Source organism: Rutidosis leptorrhynchoides, chromosome 1, assembly GCF_046630445.1.
Source record: "Rutidosis leptorrhynchoides isolate AG116_Rl617_1_P2 chromosome 1, CSIRO_AGI_Rlap_v1, whole genome shotgun sequence".
Taxonomy (NCBI): Eukaryota; Viridiplantae; Streptophyta; class Magnoliopsida; order Asterales; family Asteraceae; genus Rutidosis; species Rutidosis leptorrhynchoides.
Genome location: NC_092333.1, coordinates 528,982,162 through 528,995,793, shown reverse-complemented (window position 1 = coordinate 528,995,793; position 13,632 = coordinate 528,982,162).

The following is a 13,632-nucleotide window of genomic DNA, read 5'->3' as shown; positions in this document are numbered from 1 at the left end:
CCCTTCGGATATGATATAAATTTTAAAGTACTAAAGCATCCGGTACTTTGGATGGGGTTTATTAGGCCCAATAGATCTATCTTTAGGATTCGCGTCAATTAGGGTGTCTGTTCCCAAATTCTTAGATTACCAGACTTAATAAAAAGGGACATATTCGATTTCGATAATTCAACCATAGAATGTAGTTTCACGTACTTGTGTCTATTTTGTAAATCATTTATAAAACCTGCATGTATTCTCATCCCAAAAATATTAGATTTTAAAAGTGGGACTATAACTCACTTTCACAGATTTTTACTTCGTCGGGAAGTAAGACTTGGCCACTGGTTGATTCACGAACCTATAACAATATATACATATATATCAAAGTATGTTCAAAATATATTTACCACACTTTTAATATATTTTGATGTTTTAAGTTTATTAAGTCAGCTGTCCTCGTTAGTAACCTACAACTAGTTGTCCACAGTTAGATGTACAGAAATAAATCGATAAATATTATCTTGAATCAGTCCACGACCCAGTGTATACGTATCTCAGTATTGATTACAACTCAAACTATATATATTTTGGAAACAACCTCAACCCTATATAGCTAACTCCAACATTCACATATAGAGTGTCTATGGTTGTTCCGAAATATATATAGATGTGTCGACATGATAGGTTGAAAGATTGTATACGTGTCTATGGTATCTCAAGATTACATAATATACAATACAAGTTGATTAAGTTATGGTTGGAATAGATTTGTTACCAATTTTCACGTAGCTAAAATGAGAAAAATTATCCAATCTTGTTTTACCCATAACTTCTTCATTTTAAATCCGTTTTGAGTGAATCAAATTGCTATGGTTTCATATTGAACTCTATTTTATGAATATAAACAGAAAAAGTATAGGTTTATAGTCGGAAAAATAAGTTACAAGTAATTTTTGTAAAGGTAGTCATTTCAGTCGAAAGAACGACGTCTAGATGACCATTTTAGAAAACATACTTCCACTTTGAGTTTAACCATAATTTTTGGATATAGTTTCATGTTCATAATAAAAATAATTTTCCCAAAATAACAACTTTTAAATTAAAGTTTATCATAGTTTTTAATTAACTAACCCAAAACAGCCCGCGGTGTTACTACGACGGCGTAAATCCGGTTTTACGGTGTTTTTCATGTTTCCGGGTTTTAAATCATTAAGTTAGCATATCATATAGATATAGAACATGTGTTTAGTTGATTTTAAAATTCAAGTTAGAAGGATTAACTTTTATTTGCGAACAAGTTTAGAATTAACTAAACTATGTTCTAGTGATTACAATTTTAAACCTTCGAATAAGATAGCTTTATATGTATGAATAGAATGATGTTATGAACATCATTACTACCTCAAGTTCCTTGGATAAACCTACTGGAAATGAGAAAAATAGATCTAGCTTCAAAGGATCCTTGGATGGCTTGAAAGTTCTTGAAGCAGAATCATGACACGAAAACAATTTCAAGTAAGATTTCCACTCGAAATAAGATTGTTATAGTTATAGAAATTGAATTAAAGTTTGAATATGATTATTACCTTGTAATAGAAAGATAACCTACTGTAAGTAACAAAGGTTTCTTGATCTTGGATGATTACTTGTAATGGATTTAGAAAACTTGGAAGTAAACTTGCAATCTTGGAAGTATTCTTGATTTTATGAAACTAGAACTTTTGGAATTTATGAAGAACACTTAGAACTTGAAGATAGAACTTGAGAGAGATCAATTAGATGAATAAAATTGAAGAATGAAAGTGTTTGTAGGTGTTTTTGGTCGTTGGTGTATGGATTAGATATAAAGGATATGTAATTTTGTTTTCATGTAAATAAGTCATGAATGATTACTCATATTTTTGTAATTTTATGAGATATTTTATGCTAGTTGCCAAATGATGGTTCCCACATGTATTAGGTGACTCACATGGGCTTCTAAGAGCTTATCATTGGAGTGTATATACCAATAGTACATATATCTAAAAGCTGTGTATTGTACGAGTACGAATACGGGTGCATACGAGTAGAATTGTTGATGAAACTGAACGAGGATGTAATTGTAAGCATTTTTGTTAAGTAGAAGTATTTTGATAAGTGTCTTGAAGTCTTTCAAAAGTGTATGAATACATATTAAAACACTACATGTATATACATTTTAACTGAGTCGTTAAGTCATCGTTAGTCGTTACATGTAAATGTTGTTTTGAAACCTTTAGGTTAACGATCTTGTTGAATGTTGTTAACTCATTATTTATTATAACAAATGAGATGTTAAATTGTTATATTATCATGATATTATGATATATAATATATCTTAGTATGATATATATACAGTTAAATGTCGTTACAACGATAATCGTTACATATATGTCTCGTTTCGAAATCATTTAGTTAGTAGTCTTATTTTTACATATGTATTTCATTGTTAATACACTTAATAATATATTTACTTATCATTTAACATAATTAACCAAGTGTATCAATATCTTAATATGATTCATATGTACCTAGTAAGACGTTGTTATAACGATAATCGTTATATATATCGTTTTCGAGTTTCTTAAATTAATAGTCTCATTTTTATGTATATAACTCATTGTTAAAATACCTAATGAGATACATACTTATAATAAAATCATGTTAACTATATATATAACCATATATATGTCATCGTATAGTTTTTACAAGTTTTAACGTTCGTGAATCACCGGTCAACTTGGGTGGTCAATTGTCTATATGAAACCTATTTCAATTAATCAAGTCTTAATAAGTTTGATTGCTTAACATGTTGGAAACACTTAATCATGTAAATAACAATTTCATTTAATATATATAAACATGGAAAAGTTCGGGTCACTACAAGGACTACTTCCCATCCTTGGTCTTGTGGAACATAACCGTTATGGCCGTTGATAAGACAGCGTGTTGTAACGTCGTCAAAGGGACGAGGGTTACGTAATGTCCAACAGTCCCGTAACAATCTAAAAACCTTGTTTCTCACCCCAACTACTGAGTCCGTTACTTGTGGAAATGTTTTGTTTAATAGTTGTAGCCCGATGTTCTTGTTCTCACTTTGGTGAGAAGCGAACATTACTAACCCGTAAGCATAACATGCTTCTTTATGTTGCATGTTAGCCGCTTTTTCTAAATCATGAAGTCCTATTTTCGGATACATTGAGTCAAAATAATTTCTTAACCCGTTGCGTAAAATAGCACTTGGGTTCCCCGCAATATATGCGTCAAAGTAAACACATCGTAACTTATGGGTTTCCCAATGTGATATCCCCCATCTTTCAAACGAAAGTCTCTTATAAACCAAGGCATTCTTGGAACGTTCTTCGAATGTCTTACAAACTGATTTTGCCATAAATAGTTGTGCCGAGGAATTCTGACCGACTCTAGACAAGATTTCTTCAATCATGTCTCTGGGTAAGTCTTCTAAAATATTGGGTTACCTATCCATTTTGTGTTTTTATACTGTAAAATAGACAAGGGTTAGATTCATAAAAGATACTTATTAATACAAGCAATTTTTACATATATCGTAAAGCATAAGCACACTATATTACATATATTACACCGCACAAATACAACTATCTTATTCCGACTCACTCGTTTCTTCTTTTTCGAACTTGGTTCTTTTTGCTAAGTTTTTAGGGATATATGATGTTCCCCTAATACGAGCCGTCGTTTTCCACATTGGTCTAGAAAAACCTGGTGGTTTAGAGGTTCCCGGGTTATTGTTACAACTTAAGAAATACGGGTGTTGACGATACATATAAAGTTCATCGGGGTTGGAATCAGATTTCTCTATTTTTATACCCTTTCCCTTATTATTCTCTTTTGCCTTTTTAAATTCAGTTGGGGTAATTTCTATAACATCATCGGAATCCTCGTCGGGATCCGATTCATCGGAGAATTGGTAATCCTCCCAATATTTTGCTTCCTTGGCGGAAACACCGTTGACCATAATTAACCTTGGTCGGTTGGTTGAGGATTTTCTTTTACTTAACCGTTTTATTATTTCCCTCACCGGTTCTATTTCTTCTTCCGGTTCCTCCTCCTCCGGTTCCGATTCTTCTTCCGGTTCCGATTCTTCTTCCGGTTCCTCTTCGGGAACTTGTGAATCAGTCCACGAATCATTCCAAATTACATTTGACTCTTCATTATTATTAGGTGAGTCAATGGGACTTGTATTAGAGGTAGACATCTATCAAATAATATCAATCACGTTAAGAGATTAATATATCACATAATATTCACATGTTAAAAATATATAGTTTCCAACAAAATTTGTTAAGCAATCATTTTTCAAGTAAACACGGTCGAAGTCCAGACTCACTAATGCATCCTAACAAACTCGATAAGACACACTAATGCAAAATTCTGATTCTCTAAGACCAACGCTCTGATACCAACTGAAATATCCCGTTCTTATTGATTAAAAACGTTCCATATTAATTGATTTCGTTGCGAGGCTTTGACCTCTATATGAGACGTTTTTTTCAAAGACTTCATTCATTTTTAAAACAAACCATAACCTTTATTTCATAAATAAAGGTTTAAAAAGCTTTACGTAGATTATCAAATAATGATAATCTAAAATATCCTGTTTACACACGACCATTACATAATGGTTTACAATACAAATATGTTACATCGAAATTAGTTTCTTGAATGCAGTTTTTACACAATATCATACAAACATGGACTCCAAATCTGGTCCTTATTTTAGTATGCAACAGCGGAAGCTCTTAGTATTCACCTGAGAATAAACATGCTTTAAACGTCAACAAAAATGTTGGTGAGTTATAGGTTTAACCTATATATATCAAATCGTAACAATAGACCACAAGATTTCATATTTCAATACACATCCCATACATAGAGATAAAAATCATTCATATGGTGAACACCTGGTAACCGACATTAACAAGATGCATATATAAGAATATCCCCATCATTCCGGGACACCCTTCGGATATGATATGAATTTCGAAGTACTAAAGTATCCGGTACTTTGGATGGGGTTTGTTAGGCCCAATAGATCTATCTTTAGGTTCGCGTCAATTAGGGTGTCTGTTCCCTAATTCTTAGATTACCAGACTTAATAAAAAGGGGCATATTCGATTTCGATAATTCAACCATAGAATGTAGTTTCACATACTTGTGTCTATTTTGTAAATCATTTATAAAACCTGCATGTATTCTCATCCCAAAAATATTAGATTTTAAAAGTGGGACTATAACTCACTTTCACAGATTTTTACTTCGTCGGGAAGTAAGACTTGGCCACTGGTTGATTCACGAACCTATAACAATATATAAATATATATCAAAGTATGTTCAAAATATATTTACAATACTTTTAATACATTTTGATGTTTTAAGTTTATTAAGCCAGCTGTCCTAGTTAGTAACCTACAACTAGTTGTCCACAGTTAGATGTACAGAAATAAATCGATAAATATTATCTTGAATCAATCCACGACCCAGTATATACGTATCTCAGTATTGATCACAACTCAAACTATATATATATATATTTTGGAATCAACCTCAACCCTGTATAGCTAACTCCAACATTCACATATAGAGTGTCTATGGTTGTTCCACAATATATATATATAGATGGGTCGACATGATAGGTCAAAACATTGTATACGTGTCTATGGTATCTCAAGATTACATAATATACAATATAAGTTGATTAGGTTATGGTTGGAATAGATTTATTACTAACTTTCACGTAGGTAAAATGAGTAGTTTTTATCAATCTTGTTTTACTCGCCATTTCTTCGTTTCTAATCCGTTTTGAGTGATTCCAGTGGCCACGGTTTCGTATTGAACTTAAATTTATGAATATGAATAGAAAAAGTATAAGTTTATAGTCGGAAATACAAGTTACAAGTCGTTTTTGAAAGAGGTAGTCATTTTCGTTGAAAGAACGACATCTTGATGACCATTTTGAAAAACATACTTTCACTTTGAGTTTAACCATGATTTTTGGATATAGTTTCATGTTCATAAGAAAAATCATTTTTCCAGAAGTATAGTTTTTAAATCAAAGTTCTTCTTAGCTTTTAATTATCCCAACCAAAACAGCCCCCGGTTTTACTACGACGGCGTATATCCAGTTTTATGGTGTTTATCGTGTTTCCGGGTTTTAAATCATTAAGTTAGCATATCATATAGATATAGAACATGTGTTTAGTTGATTTTAAAAGTGTAGTTAGAAGGATTAACTTTATTTGCGAACAAGTTTAGAATTAACTAAACTATGTTCTAGTGCTTACAAGTTTATTACGTTTGAATAAGACAGCTTTTTATGTATGAATCGAATGATGTTATGAACATCATTACTACCTCAAGTTCCTTGGATAAACCTACTGGAAATAAGAAAAATGGATCTAGCTTCAAAGGATCCTTGGATGGCTTGAAAGTTCTTGAAGCAGAATCATGACACGAAAACAATTTCAAGTAAGATTTCCACTCGAAATAAGATTGTTATAGTTATAGAAATTGAATTAAAGTTTGAATATGATTATTACCTTGTATTAGAAAGATAACCTACTGTAAGTAACAAAGGTTTCTTGATCTTGGAAGATTACTTGGAATGGATTTAGAAAACTTGGAAGTAAACTTGCATCTTAGAAGTATTCTTGATTTTATGAAACTAGAACTTTTGAAATTTATGAAGAACACTTAGAACTTGAAGATAGAACTTGAGAGAGATCAATTAGATGAAGAAAATTGAAGAATGAAAGTGTTTGTAGGTGTTTTTGGTCGTTGGTGTATGGATTAGATATAAAGGATATGTAATTTTGTTTTCATGTAAATAAGTCATGAATGATTACTCATATTTTTGTAATTTTATGAGATATTTTATGCTAGTTGCCAAATGATGGTTCCCACATGTGTTAGGTGACTCACATGAGCTGCTAAGAGCTGATCATTGGAATGTATATATGATAATGCTAAAAACGAACATATATTTCATAGCATTATTCCTCAAGAAAGACAAGCTTTTAGTTGCAATTGTTCTATTTAAAAGTGATATTCGTTTAAATAATAAAAGGTGAAGACAAAAGACAGATTCGACGAATTGAAGACGCAAACGACCAAAAAGCTCAAAAGTACAAAATACAATCAAAGAGGTTCCAATTATTGATAAGAAACGTCTCGAAATTACAAGAGTACAAGATTCAAAACGCAAAGTACAAGATATTTAATTGTACGCAAGGACGTTCGAAAATCCGGAACCGGGACCAGAGTCAACTCTCAACGCTCGACGCAACAGACTAAAAATTACAAGTTAACTATGTATATAAATATAATATAATATATAATTAATTATATTAATTATATATATATTATATTTATAAAACAAATCGTCGGCAAACAAAGAGCCAAATGTGGGTGAGCTGTAAAAACAAACTCCGCGACTCGCGGAGTTTGAAGAAGGAATGGGCCGCGAGTCGCGGAGCCCCAAAAACTGAAACTCCCTATAAAAGCAAACGAATTCTGATCGCAAAAACACATAATATATATCCATCCATCTATCTAAACGTATATATTTATATTTATATTTTAATTTTAATTTTAATTTTAATTTTAATCCTAATAATAAGGGTATGTTAGCGAAAGTTGTAAGGGTGTAAGTCGAAATTCTGTCCGTGTAACGCTACGCTATTTTTAATCATTGTAAGTTATGTTCAACCTTTGTAATTTAATGTCTCGTAGCTAAGTTATTATTATGCTTATTTAATCTGAAGTAATCATGATGTTGGGCTAATTACTAAAATTGGGTAATTGGGCTTTGTACCATAATTGGGGTTTGGATAAAAGAACGACACTTGTGGAAATTAGACTATGGGCTATTAATGGGTTTTATATTAACTAAACAATACCTTGTTAATTTAATATACAAACTTATAATTCGACGTATTTATATATAACCACATACGCTTGACTGGGTACGGTGGGCGGGATATCTATAAATACCAATAATTATTCATTTTACCGGACACGGAACTGGATTAATAGTTAATAGACTTGTTGAAACAGGGGTGAATTACATTCAAGGGTAATTGGTGTAATTGTTAACAAAGTAGTAAAACCTTGGTTTACACGCAGTCGATAACCTGGTGTATTCATTAAACAAAGTATTAAAACCTTGTTACAATTCGAATCCCCAATTAGTTAGAATATTTGACTTCGGGAATAAGAATAATTTGACGAAGGCTTTCGTTCTTTATATTTATGACTGATGGACTATTATGGACAAATTCGTATGGACATATTAAATAATCCAGGACAAAGGACAATTAACCCATGGGCATAAAACTAAAATCAACACGTCAAACATCATGATTACGGAAGTTTAAATAAGCATAATTCTTTTATTTCATATTTTATTTCCTTTATTTTATATTTAATTGCACTTCTAATTATAGCACTTTTATTTATTGTTATTATATTTAATTGCACTTTTAATTATCGTACTTTTTAATTATCGCAAGTTTATTTTATCGCACTTTTATTATTCGCAATTTCATTATCGTTATTTACTTTACGCTTTAAATTAAGTCTTGTATTTATTTATTATTTTACATTTGGTTTTAACTGCGACTAAAGTTTTAAAATCGACAAACCGGTCATTAAACGGTAAAACCCCCCCTTTATAACAATAATATTACTTATATATATATATTTGTATTTTTATAAAAGTAAACTAATATAGCGTTAAGCTGTGTTTAAAGATTTTCCCTGTGGAACGAACCGGACTTACTAAAAACTACACTACTGTACGATTAGGTACACTGCCTATAAGTGTTGTAGCAAGGTTTAAGTATATCCATTCTATAAATAAATAAATATCTTGTATAAAATTGTATCGTATTTAATAGTATTTCCTGCTAAAAATTAATAGTATTTTATACCCCTTAGCTTTAACTATCAAGTATTTTTGGCGCCGCTGCCGGGGAATCGCTTAAAAGCCGGAAGCGCAACGCTAATATAAAAAAAAAAGATTTTTATTTTTAGTTTACTTTTATAAAAATACGTTTTTGTAAAAAAAATACATTTTAAATTATTCGAAAATATAAAAAGAAAACAAAAATATAAATATTTTTAAGAGTTTGTTAAATATTTAAGTTTTATAAAGTTTCTTTATTTTTATTTTAGTTTTTAAATATAAGTTTTTATTATATAAATATTTTAGATTTTAAAACAGAAAACAGAAAATATAAAATAAAAAAAAACGTCGAATTAAAAAACTGTACCAGAGTTGAATTTTGGAACCCCGCGACTCGCGGAGTTTGTAGCCTCGAATACCGCGACTCGCGGAGACAGTCTGACACGGATACACAGAAGCCGTAGCAGCATCAATTACGGGTTTTTATTAATTATATTTAAACTTAAACCCTAATTAGGGTATATTTATTATAATATTTAGTTTTTATTAGTTTATTTTGTTTTAATTAGTTTAACAAAATATAAAATTAATAGTTTTAATAAATAAATAATATAAAAATAATATTTTTATAAAAATTGTAATTTTTACAACTTTTAGTTTATTTTTATATTTTGTCCCTTTTTAATCGTTTTAGCGTAATATTTGTATTTTTAGCTCATATTTAGTTTTAAACTTAGTTTTTGCCATAGTTATTTTTACTTCTAGATTTTTAGGCTTTGTCGTAGAATTCCTTAAGTGCTTTTTCTTTAGACTAAGATTTAGGTACTTTAGAATTTTGCGACGCCTTTTTAAGTTTTAGTTTCTTTTTAAGTTATTTCCATTTGGAATTTAGTTTTTCCTGTAAGCTTTAATATTTTTAGACGACTTTTACCTATGTATCAATTATCATTCCAATTAGTAATCTCAATTTGCGATTATAATTTTAAGTTAGTTGTGGTAATAAGGTTAGGTTAGTCAAGTGTTTTTAAGTTTTATAAGTTTCTTTTATTTTTCCGTCACCTTTTATTTTTCAACCATTTTTCTTTTTCGACCTTTTTCGACACGCTCTTTTTCTTTCTTATTTCTCGCTATTCTAGTTTTTAGGACATAGATTTTTATTCTACTTCTTATCTAAATTTCTTAAAATTACGAAAATTTATTTTAAGTGGTTAAATTGATAGACATCAAAATTTTCTGGTTCGTAGTAATAGTTGGATTTGTATGTGGACCGGGTTATTGGAGCCAAACAGTCCTCAATTATATTGAGACCAAACGAATCCTGCCCCTCTGCTGCATCTTTTGGCTATTCGAAACGTGGGCAAAATCAGAAAAGTCTATTGATTGGATAACTTATTATAATTTTTCTTTTCTTTTAAAAACTAATAGGATATTCAGTGAATGCACCGAGCAAGACGTTCACCACCTTTTGTACGTTCACCACCTGTAACTAGATCAAGACATTTAGCAAATATTACTGCCGTTGATTTTTCTTTAGAATCGTCATCCAGTCGACCAAGTACTCCAGTTTAAATTTCTGATAATCCATTTTTTGAACCCGACCTCACAATTGAGAGTCCGGAGAATATTCAGGGACGATTCATAGATCCTGAACCACTAAATTCTCCTCCGGAACCACCAATCATTCAAACAGAGATTGTTGAGGAACGAACCATTAAATCAGAATCCTCTAGTGATTCCGTTTCAACAAATTCAATTATGGAAGTAACAGAACCATTAAGTATGGAAGACCGAATGAGAGCTAAACGCACTGGCCAAGGTCACGCAATTACTCATCCAGACATTAATGCGCCAGATTATGAAATCAAAGGACAAATTCTACACATGATGACTAATCAATGCCAATTTAGTGGTGCGCCGAAGGAAGATCCAAATGAACATCTACGTACCTTTAATAGGATCTGCACACTATTTAAAATCCGAGAAGTGGAGGATGAACAAATATATCTCATGTTATTTCCCTGGACTTTAAAGGGAGAAGCCAAAGATTGGTTGGAATCGTTACCTGAAGGGGCGATTGATACATGGGACGTTTTAGTTGAAAAATTTCTTAAACAATTCTTTCCTGCATCTAAAGCCGTAAGACTTCAAGGAGAAATTGTTACATTCACACAGAAGCCGAATGAAAATCTATATGAGGCCTGGACTAGATTTGGAAAGTTGTTAAGAGGATGTCCGCAACATGGTTTAGATACCTGTCAAATAGTACAAATATTCTACCAAGAATGCGACATCACTACAAGGAAAGACATAGATATAGCAGCTGGTGGTTCTATTATGAAGAAAACCGAAACTGATGCTTACAAAATTATTGATAACACTGCTTCCCACTCACATGAGTGGCACCAAGAAAAAGATATCGTTAGATCATCTAAAGCAGCTAGAGCCGATTCTAGCCATGACTTAGATTCCATTTCCGCAAAGATAGATGCTGTTAAGAGACGAATGGAAAAGATGACTAAAGATATTCACTCAATACGAATTAGTTGTGAGCAGTGTGGAGGACCACATTTGACAAAAGATTGTCTCAGTATTGAATTAACAATGGAACAAAGAGAGAATATTTCATACATAAACCAAAGGCCTGGAAATAATTATCAGAATAATTATCAACCGTCAAGACCGATTTACAATCAAAACCAGAACTATAACAGAAATATTCCATACAACAACCAACAAGGTCCTAGCAATCAACAAGTATCCAATAATAATTACAATCAGCAAAGACCTAATTTTTAAAACAAACCACCACAACAAACCGATGATAAAAAGCCGAATTTAGAAGATATGATGACGAAGCTAGTTGAAACTCAAACGCAGTTTTTCACATCTTAGAAACAAACTAATGAACAAAATGCTCAAGCATTTAGAAATCAACAAGCTTCTATTCAAAATCTGGAACAAGAAGTAAGTAACCTAGCAAGGTTAATAGGTGAAAGAAAACCGGGAAGTCTACCTAGTGATACAAATGCTAACCCCCGGAATGAAACAGCTAAAGCCATTACCACAAGAAGTGGTACAATACTTAACCACCTGAAATACTTGTAACTTCTGATGAAGCTATTCCTACTCCACAAGAACCACAACCTGATCAAGATAAGGAAAAAGAACCGGTAGTTGAAAAGGTTAATGAAGAAAACACAGTTAAGGCTAAACCTTATGTTAAACCATACAAACCACCACTTCCTTACCCGAGTAAAATGAAGAAAGAGAAACTTGAAGCCGAGCAATCCAAATTCTTGGATATGTTTAAACAGATAAATGTAAATCTTCCTTTCATTGATGTGATTTCAGGAATGCCTAGATATGCTAAATTCTTGAAAGATCTAATCTCAAATAGAAAGAAAATGGAAGAACTCTCGGCTGTTACCATGAATGCTAATTGTTCAGTAGTGCTGTTGAATAAGATACCAGAAAAATTATCTGATCCAGGAAGTTTCACAATTTCATGTTTTCTGGGTAGTCTTAGTTCAATAGAAGCATTGGCAGACTTAGGTGCTAGTATAAATCTAATGCCGTATTCACTATACGCTAAACTAGACCTTGGAGAATTGAAACCAACCAGAATAAGCATACAACTAGCCGATAGATCAATAAAATATCCTAGAGGGATAATGGAGAACATGCTAGTTAAAGTTGGTACTTTAGTATTTCCAGTAGATTTTGTTGTTCTGGACATGGAAGAAGATTCTCAAGTTCCTCCCATATTAGGAAGACCATTCTTAAATACGGCTAAAGCAATGATAGACGTGTTCGGTAAGAAATTGACCCTAAGTATAGAGGATGAGAGTGTTACCTTTTCAGTTGATAGAGCAATGCAACAACCACAATTAGAGTTAAAGCCACTTCTAAACCATTTGGAATACGATTATTTACATGGTGAATCTGAATTACCTGTAATAATATCGTCTTCTCTTACTGAAAATGAGAAATCACAACTCATTTCTGTGTTGAAAGCTCATAAACCAGCCATTGCATGGAAGATTCATGATATTAAAGGAATAAGTCCTTCGTATTGCACACATAAAATCCTTATGGAAGAAGGTCATAAAATGTATGTGCAACGCCAACGAAGACTAAATCCTAATATGCAAGATGTAGTTAAGAAAGAGATTATTAAACTACTAGATGCAGGTCTAATTTATCCAATCTCTGATAGTCCATGGGTAAGCCCAGTTCAATGCGTGCCTAAGAAGGGTGGCATGACTGTCATTACAAATGAGAAAAATGAGCTTATTCCTACTAGGACTGTAACAGGATGGCGTGTGTGTATTGATTATAGAAAATTAAATGACGCCACCAGAAAAGATCACTTTCCCTTACCTTTCATAGATCAAATGTTGAAAAGATTAGCCGGAAATAGTTACTATTGTTTTCTAGATGGATTTTCCGGATATTTTCAAATTCCAATAGCACCCGAAGATCAAGAGAAAACCACATTCACGTGCCCTTATGGTACTTTTGCTTACAAACGCATGCCATTTGGACTTTGTAACGCCCCTGCAACCTTTCAAAGGTGTATGATGGCGATTTTTCACGACATGATAGAAGAATGCATGGAAGTTTTCATGGATGACTTTTCAGTCTTCGGTGATACATTTGAATCATGTCTAGTTAATCTGGAACGAATGCTT